This window comes from Tenrec ecaudatus, chromosome 10, assembly GCF_050624435.1.
Source record: "Tenrec ecaudatus isolate mTenEca1 chromosome 10, mTenEca1.hap1, whole genome shotgun sequence".
In the NCBI taxonomy this organism is placed as follows: Eukaryota; Metazoa; Chordata; class Mammalia; order Afrosoricida; family Tenrecidae; genus Tenrec; species Tenrec ecaudatus.
This window is the reverse complement of record NC_134539.1, coordinates 142,342,468-142,352,081: the sequence shown is the minus strand read 5'-3', so window position 1 is coordinate 142,352,081 and position 9,614 is coordinate 142,342,468. Positions and strand designations below refer to the sequence as shown.

Below are 9,614 nucleotides of genomic sequence, written 5' to 3'. Positions count from 1 at the left end.
TCCTCCAATTAAGGATAACATAGGAAAAGTGTGAATTCCAGATCACTCGGTGGTGCTTAAGTAGCTTAGAGCCTGTGCAGTTTCAAACCAGGAAAGGTGTGCATCGGCGTCATAGCGTTGCAGCGTACTTGTTGGACCTGTATGCTGAGCAAATACTTTGAGAAACCGGATGAGAGGAGCAAGAATGTAGCACCAGGGCTGAGGAAAGACTCATTAATCATATGCAATATGTAGACCAAGTCTTTGTCTTTCACTGAAAGTGAAAAAGACTTGAAGCACTCGCTGATGAAAATCAATGACTACTACTTTGACTAGAGATGCCACTTCAACATAAGGAAGACAAGAAGTCCTCACAGCTGGACCAATGAGCCCCATCAGGAAGAATGAGGGAGGGGGGCAGGAAAGTTGAAGCTTTTAGATTTCATTGTACTTGGATCCACAACCAATGCCCATGAAAACAGCAGTCGAGAAATTACTGGAGGGAATTCTTGCCTTGGGAATTCTGTTCCTGGAGGTTTGGGCACCGCCGTTCCAAACCCCTATCCTCTCTGTCATGATTCCAATCGTGGTAAGCACCAGATGCCCAGAACTTTCCAGTCCGCCTGTGGCCAGCATCAGTGCTTTCCAATTACCCAAGGGTCCTCACCAGACACCTCTGGCCAGCAGCCCCAGGGCCCGAGGGGAAGCAGTAAGCTCTTGATGGCTTTGACACCACAGCCTTCAGCAGAGATGTAGGCCGAAAGCATTGGATTCTTATCAGTGATTGTTATCAGTGATTGGAGGACAGGTTTTCCTGGAGCTCTTCTCCCCAAACTAGAAAGGCAAGTTTGTCCACCCTTTACGCCACACAGTGCTCCATCCTGTTCTTGAGAAAAGGTCAAGCCCTCCATAGCGACTGCTAAGCGCAGTGTGGTCTTCGCCCCAGGTGCTGCTCACCAGAGAGCCAAGGGGACCAAGTGTCTTGGCTTGCTTGCCAAAGCCAGGAAAGTCCTTAGCCAATCTCGATGAGTTGATCACCCTAAAGAGAACTGATCCCTGCCCTCTTAGACCAGTTCCCTGGTGGGCCTCATTCAGAATTCCTCCTGTGTCCAGAACGCCTGTGGTTACATGCATAGGATAGTCTTTGTTCCCTAGACTTGGATGTCAAAGGGTCTTCCTCAACTGGATACACTCCAAGTCTTAGCAAACTGGGACGGGGAGAGAGATTGATGGATTGAGAAATGTCTAAGTGCACAGGCTACGGACTGCAACATGCAAAGCTCATTCCATTGTCTGTTTCTTCTTCAAGGTCATTAGGGATTGATGGGCACCAAGGATGAGGGGAGGCAAACAGCTACTTATTCTAGCTTCTGGTTGAAACCCAAATCCCAACGACAAACTCCAAGGAACTGGTCTGAGCCACATAGAGATCTCCTTCTGCCTGAACCACAAACAAAGGCCAAACCCGAATTGAAGGTCAGACCTACCACCCATTTGAATGTGAAGAGAAGCCAAGCCAGAGAGAGTCCCCAGTGAGCACAGCCCAAGAGGAAAAGGCAGGAGGACAGGAGCAAGAGGAAGTCTGCCCAGATAGCCAACCTCTGCTTGGACTTCCACTCAAGCTATTGGACCTGACGTCTCTGGATCCTTCTCACCACTCCGCCTTTTGGAAGCAATGATATCCAAAGAGAGCCCATGGCTAGCAATCCTGGTCATTTTTGTCTTTTCTGGAATCCTGACGGACAGTATTCAAGAGAAATCAGGCGTGTGCTTTAGGAGTCTGAACGACTTTTCAAAGCTCTCTCTCTAAACAGAGTGGCTCAAGAAAATGTTCTTAAAACAATTTTATTGGCATATACTTCACGTATCATACAATTGAATCATTTGATCATAAGAAGAGTTGTACTATCATCACCAGAACCAATTTCAGAACAATTTCTTCTCCTAATCATTGTTGTTAGCACCTCATATACCACCACCACCATCCTCAACCTCCCCTGCCATCCCCTTAGGGAATTATGAATCCAGCTGCTGTCTCTATACATTCAGTTATCTTGGAGTTCACATACAGAAAGTCATACCTAACACAAACAAGAAGCAAAAATAAAAGAGAGACCAAAAAAAAAAAAGACAGAAAATATGAAAAAAGAAAGCAGGAAATATTACAACTGAAGTGACTTTAGGAAGATCGAATGAAAAGGCATTCCATTTTCAGCCATCGTGATCTGCCATCATCGACTTTACAGTGCTCTCTGTCTGACAGCAAGGCCGTTTGCACCCTGGACTGTGGTCTGAGGGTTCGACTGGAGACTTCGCCCACGTAGGACCCCTGCACTGGGGCTCCCACTGTCACCCACAGCCTTCTGCAAACCAGGTGTTCAGAAGGTAAGCTCTGATACCATTCCCTCCTTCAGATTTGGATCTTATTGTTATGTACAATCCTTGGATCACACAGGTTGGTGTACTTCCATGTGGACTTAGCTGACACCTCACTTAGATGGTTGCTTGTTTTAAGACAAGCCTTAAGACCCCAGATGCTATTGACTCTGGGCACCATCTGGTTTCTTCACAACACTGTCCTGTCGCACCCATATCTTCAGTAACCGCTTCATGAGGGTGACCATTGAGTAGGGCCGTGTCAGGAGAAGTAATTATTCTTAGATTGGGGTTAGAATTAAGGGTGGGCCCCAAATCCATTCATACATCTATTGTTTCTATATGTTTCTGGTTCACTTTAGGGACATCGTTATCATTTTATGATGGGGGAAAGCGTCCTGTTTTTGGCCAGTTCATTGACTCTACCACATTTTGGAGATGGGACCTGGAAGCCAAAACAGGCATAACTTAGAGATAGCTCCAGGCTACCGCAGCAAAGTGCGGGTTGTAATCAACTGAATCAAATGAATGTTTTGGTTCCCCAGTACATAGAAAAGTTATGCTTACACTATACTGTGGCCTATTGAGTATGCAATCGCATTATGAGAAAGTTGAAAATGCGGTGACCATTGGCAAAATGTGACAAAGACTTAAGGTGAACACACGCTGTGGGAGAAACGGCACCGATGCACTTGCTGGGTGCAGGGTGGCCATGCATGTTCAACATGCAATAAAGCGAAGCTTGATCAAGCCAAGCATGCCCGTATTCCGATTCAAACTCACTGCCATCAAGTCGATCCCAACACCCAGTGACCCTGTAAGACAGGGGAGAACTGCCCCTGGGGGTTTCGAAGACTATAAATATCTTTCCAGGGGTAGAAAGCTTCCTGACTCACGTGCAGTGCCTGGGGGATTTGAACAGCTTCTCAACCCATAGCCCACTACTGGGTGAGGCAGAAGGGCAGCCCAAAAGAGGAAGGGCCTCGGCAAGCTGGGCCAGCACAGCGGCTGCGACCAGGAGTTGAAACACAGGAACAACTGAGAGGATGGCGCCCGACCGGGCGGTGTTTCCTTGTGCTGTGTATAAGGTCACTGTGGGTTGGGGCCAACTGGACAGCACCTAACAAGCCTACTATGCCAAATGTTCCAGGGAAAAATGGGATGAAAAGATCATGGAATTTTTTCCATGAACTTTTTTGAAGCCCCTTGTAGAAGTCTCTGCAGGGCTGACAGTTAAGGCATCTCTTTAGTTTCTTAGCGAGGTCTGCAACTGAGTGGAGGCAACACACTTGACTCCTTGGTTTCTTCATTTGCAACAGCAGACTGGTCTTTGGGGACTCAGTTTCCCCCGGCTTTGTGATTTGTACCTACAACACCTTCTGCTTTATTTCTAGATATGAGCTCTTAGTGTCCTGCTGAGCCACATCAGAAAATGTAAAAGGTTGGCAAAAAAAAGAGATCAATAATGATCAAAAAGAAAGAAAGAAATCACGGACTAATCCTCTCTTAGGAGCTCTGGTGGTACAGTGGGGCACACATTGGGCTGCTAACCATGGGATCAGCAGTTCGAAACTTTCCGCCACTCCTCGGAGAAAGATGAGGCTTGCTGCTTCTGTAAAGATTTTAGAGTCTTGGAAACCCACGGGGCATTTTATCTTTGGCCGATAGAGTTGATATGAATCAGAATCGACTCAAGTGCAGTGAGTTTTTTAAAAATGTTGCAAGGAAATATTCAGCTTGATTGCTGAGTTTTGGGGAACCCTCTTGGAGGTTGCCCCCAAAGCAAGTGTTTCACAAGCCCGTGACTGTACTGACCTACCCACCCCGTCTAGGGGAGAAAAGATGTGTCCATCTGCCCCTGCGGAGATCATAGACTAGCCAAACCGGGGCGGGGGTGTGGGGAGGGGCTCCTCTCCCCTGAGGGCCATGTTGAGTCTAAATCAACCCAACATCAGGCGCACTTCCTCTAAACAACTTTCCTGGAGAGGGAAGAAGGGGGTGCAAATCCCCTGGAGCCACTCACCATGGTTATTTCCTTATTGGTAACCAGCCTCGTGTTTCCAGTTGCTTCTGATGTGTTTGTCTGTTTTGTCCCAAACTAAAATCTCTTTTGAGTAGGTGAACTCTTGGGGGTATTTAGGGATTTTGGCTTGTTTCATTCCCCCCACCCCCTCCACCAAATGTCCAGAATTATGAGTGTGAAATGAGAGGACACAAATGGGACCACCCCCCCATTTTATGCACACCTTCCTTTGACCTCCTTTTGAGTGATTTCTCATTTTTAAAAAAGTTGGTGTTGATGGTTTGAAGTTCAGAAAGTGAAAGTACAGCAGCTGTGGAAAACCAGAAAAGGGCAGCCCTTGTTTTGGGCAAAATGTATCTGAAACAGAAACTTGGGTTGCCATCCTTGCTTTCCCTCCCAGAGCTGAGAGGAGCAGGGAGAGCCAGCACCCAGACCAACAAGCCTCATGGGGACCCAGCCGTACAGCGCCTCCTCTTCCTGAGAAGGGTCACCAGCTGAACCTCACCCCTGCTGCGACCTAACAAAGGCCAGTGGCTACCATCTCGCCATCCCTGGGGATGGTGTTTGAATGGCACTGAGCTGGGTCACGTAGAGGGCGCTGGGCTCCGGATGGTGGCAAAGGAAGTCGGATTTGAATGTTATTCATGCAGTCTTCAATAAAAGACATTTTAAAGGAATTTTATGGCTTTCAAATAGATGCATTCATAAAGACTAATCACTGTGAAAATGAACCCATGCTAAAGCGCGGGCAAGCCTTTATCTCAAGGAAATAAGCAATAATTAGTGTCCAGGTGCTATAATGAGAGACAGCACTTGGACCAGACTAGATTATCCATTTCTATCACCACGGACTAGGCCCTTGAGCAAACTATTTCCCTCACTGTGCTTCCTTAGCTTCATCTGCAAAGAGTGGTGGAGGAGATGCCTCCTCCTCCCTTCTGCCTCTAATTCCCATAGGCCAGTTGCCACCGAGTGTGTATCACAGTAGAATTGTTCTTTGTGGGGTTTTCAATGGATGATTTGTCTGAAGTAGACCACCAAACCTTGCAAGACCCCTCTGGGCGGACTTGGATTCTCCCAGGGAAACTCTGAAAGGGCAGAGAGAATGCTTGTTTGGACAACATTCTCTTCTATTGTCTTCCTGCCCCAAGGACCTCTTTTCACAGTGTCAAATCCGAGATTCCTTCATCACTCTTCATTAGCGAGTGGAGCGCCCTCTTGTAGTGATGAAGCAGCTCTGCTGCTAACAGCAAGGTTGGCGGTTCAACTCACCAACTGGTCTGTGTGAGAGGGATGTGACAGTCTCCTCCCATAAAGGCTTGCAGCCTCGGAAACCCTGTGGGGACAATTCTGCTCTGCCCGCTAAGGTCCCCATGAGTCGGGATCGTACAAGAGCCACGAGAACACGTCAGGACAGGATGCACAATCAGTTTCGCTGTCTGTTGGCCGGGGGGCGGGAGGGGGGGGGTGCGGGGAACGAAGGTTTCCCTTTTAAAGCACACAAATCGCATTTGCCTAAGCCTCTAGCTGAAGCAAGTCAGCCCCACGACAGCGACACAGAAACACGGCGCCTCCTGGAAATCTGGGTCTCTGTACACGCGAAGAGCGGTACTGTGCTGGTATTTTTAAAAGATTTTCATTCCATTTGCAACACCTTTGTGTTTCCTTTATGGATTTCTCCATCTCTTTCCAGCTCGACAATGAGCTATTTTAAGACTCTGTTTTCTTCTATTCGGGAATACTGTTCAGAGAGGCAATTTAATTGTCATCAGACTTTTTCTTAGTCTTTCACGACCTTTTGTTATGGTGAAATCATTTTAGGCACACCAAGCACAAATCCATTAAATACTTTCTTATTTTGCTAATGAACTACTGTGGGTGGTGAACATTAATTTCATTCCACCCATGATTCATCTCTGCTAAGTTTTTAGAGTTGAGAAATGAAGGTTGCAAATAACGGATGTCAAACGAGAATCTCATCTTAAAACGTTGTCTGCCGTGTCAGTTATGCAAATACATAGCAGGGGAAAAGTCTAGAACCCACTTGGCAAGACGAAAATAGTTCAGTGGACCCAATCTTGGGTGGCTATTGCAAAGGTTTTCAGAGGCTGGATAACTGCTAGCTTAGGAATGGGAAGGAGCTTGCCAGGATGGATCAGAAGAGAACGTCCTGAGGGGGTGTCTTTACTATCACCCTGATGGACAGATTCCATATTAGCACACTTGCTGAAAGCCTGGGACGGAGGTTGCCATGGTCGGGGCGGCTCAGTGGCAGAATTGTCCCATTCCAAGCAGAAGACCCTGGTTGGATTTCTGGCCAGTGCACATCATGCAGCCACCACCTGTGTGTTGCTGGGATACTGAACGTGTTTCGGGGGCGGGGGAGGAGGGGGGCTTCCAGATGAGGATGGACTGGGAAGAAAGACCTGACAGGTGAATTCTGAAAATCAGCCAATGAAAACCTTATGGATAACAATGGTCCCATCTGTAACAGATCTCAGGGATGCGCTAGACCGGACAGCATGGAATGGCCATGAAATCTGTGTTTCGGGGGCAATGGCCATGTGTGTGTGTGTGTGTGTGTGTGTGTGTGTCCATGGTAGCCAACAACCGAAGATGCCAAGGCCCTGGATTTCATCACCACACACCTCAGCCCATGCTGCTCAATTCCAGCAGCCCAGACTGCAGCCTTAATGGCACTCTGCTCTTCTCTGCACCTGCCTGGCAGGAACCCGGCTGGACCAATGGGTGACACATTTGGCTGTTAACCATTAGGTCGGCAGTTCAAATCTACCAGGCGAGAGAAAGATGGGGTTTCCTGCTCCTTTAAAGATTCCCAGCCCTAGAAACCCACAGGGACACTTCTAATCGGTCCTACAGGGTTGTTAGAGGTCAAAATCCACTTGATGCCAGTGAGTTCTTATGGAAGTCAGGACTGAGTCCACAGCACAGGGTTTTGTGGGCAGTGACAGATGAGAGACCAGGAACTGAGTGGCGCCAGGCAGGTCTCTCCTCACTGCAGAAAAAGGAACTCTGAGCATAGGCCCTATTCATGAAGGGTCTGGGGGCCACTTGGACACACACGGGCTGGACGTTACAAGCCAGGGCAGCTCAGACTCGCGCGCTGGGGCTGGAAGGTGCTGTGAAAAGGGAAGGAGAATGCAACTCCATCACACAAATGTCAACAAGGATCCCAAAGGTAAGCACCTGCACCGCCCCCCCCCCCATGTCCGCTCAGAACAACAGGGCAAAAGCCACCGCTCAAAGCCACAGTGTGCCCTTCAGGGAGACAGACCGAGTGTCACGGAACAAGGAAGGTTAAGGTCCCGTCCGCCTCAAAGACAAACACTTCCCGACCTACCAAGACCCCTGACAAATGTGAGATTGGAATTGACGGCCAAAGGGTTTCCGCCCTACAACCACTCCCTTGTAGAACGTGCTCTGACTTGCTTCAATCAGTGTCTCCTACCTAGTGCTCTAGGGAGGAGATGCACCATGCTGGTTTTCTGAAGGTTAGACTTAATGCCAATTTCTGCCTCAAAGTCCATGTAAACTGCCCCGACGCCTCCCATGAGCCCTGTTCTTTAACCGTCTCCCCTTTTCCCCTTCATCTCCGTTCTTGGCTCCGTTTTCATCGTTCTTCTTTCTAAATTCCCAGTGGCAACTCAAAGAGGGCACAGAATCCATGAGAGTCAAGAGACACTGGTCCAAAAGAAGCTGAACAAAGACCCGCCGATTCACTGTGGCCCTACAGGAATGGTTTAAGAGAGTCTGAATTCATACCGATGCCGAATTTAGGGCTTACGAGCAGAACTGGGAAGACTGGTGGTGACGTCAGCATAAATTAAGAAAGGGGGCGTGGCAAGTAACTTTTCACTGCACTTGAATACACACACTCACGAGTCACAACCGGATATTTTTGTTATACACTAAATGGCAAGGAGCCTTAAAAAAAAACTACCGGGAACTATAAATAGCCTGCCTAAAGAACAGAAAACAAAGATAAGCTAACAATCTTCAATCCCCAAGTGACAGTAAATTGGATAAATGCTATTTCTAGATGAAATATCTCTAATGTCCAGATGTGATTCCACCAGATGAAGAGAAAAACAAATATATCTATAGCACAGAGCTGTACTTAAAACTTATTATTATTAATTACTATCATTCTTGGCACTAATGATTTCTAATGGGGAGGCATAGACACGTGGTGCTGACCATCAGCCTTTGGAACGGTTCCCAGGGCAACGACATCTGCACACATGGCTTCCACGTAGAGATCACACGGTTCACATTCCTGATTGGATTGTTGCTGACTCTCTGGGCTTGTGACATGCCTGCAGTACATTTCCATGTGAGCATAAGGAATTCAGCGCAGGGAGTCAGCGACTCTGGACGTCTATGCTAAGCCAGCCTGGTCCTCTCATGTTTGTCACCTTGAGAGGACATTTGCCTATCCCCTTGATGCTGCTTCTGCTCCCAACAGCCTTGGAAACCCTCCTTGTTCACGCAGAGAATCTCTGCTCAGCATCTGTAATGTCTCCCAGCCCTTGGCCTAGCGCGTTGCTGTTCTCGTGGCCGCTGGCTTGTGGAGGGCCCATGGTGCTTTGGAGACGGACCACACGGTGCACAGGAAGAGCCAGCGCAGAGCTTTAGGGACACAAATGGTGGTTCTGTGTTTCATGGCAGCCTTTCTCGCCATACCTGCCCCTGAACAAAGTCTGGCTACTCGGGGGAAAAAAAGTTGGTGTGTGAAACAGCGCCTCTGAAGGGATCCAAAACAATGTGATACCGGCTCTCTAAGAAACCCCGATCCCCAGCGAGGAGTCACTGAAGCCCAGCCACGATGTTTCATGTTTCGGATCGAGGGCCTCGCACCGAAGCTGGACCCTGAGGAAACGAAACGGAAGATGTGCGAGGACGTGGTCTCCTCGTTTACGCGACCCTGCTGCGAGTCACTCCATTTTTCTTAAAGAAATTGGAGAGTACACGAAGAGGTGGCATTGCCTGAGAACGCACTATGTGAAGAACCTGGTTCCAGTCTTCCCAGCTGCAAATGGACAGACCCAGAAAGCCATACCAGACTCTGATTGAATGGACTTAAAAACTCTGCTGGACAAGAGCAAGCTTTGTTTGTTTTGTTGCTTTTCTGGTGACTGACTGACTATAGAAAATTAGTTGGGAAATGTGAAAAGATTTCTTGTGCTATCGCACCCTTTTGCCTCTGGTACTCGGC

At 48.1% G+C, this 9,614-nt stretch overlaps 1 pseudogene; it reads left to right on the top strand.

Annotated features, from left to right (window-relative positions):
* The first annotated feature begins 9,231 nt into the window (after positions 1-9,231).
* Positions 9,232-9,389, top strand: LOC142458763 (mitochondrial import receptor subunit TOM5 homolog; annotated as a pseudogene).
* The last annotated feature ends 225 nt before the right edge of the window (positions 9,390-9,614 follow it).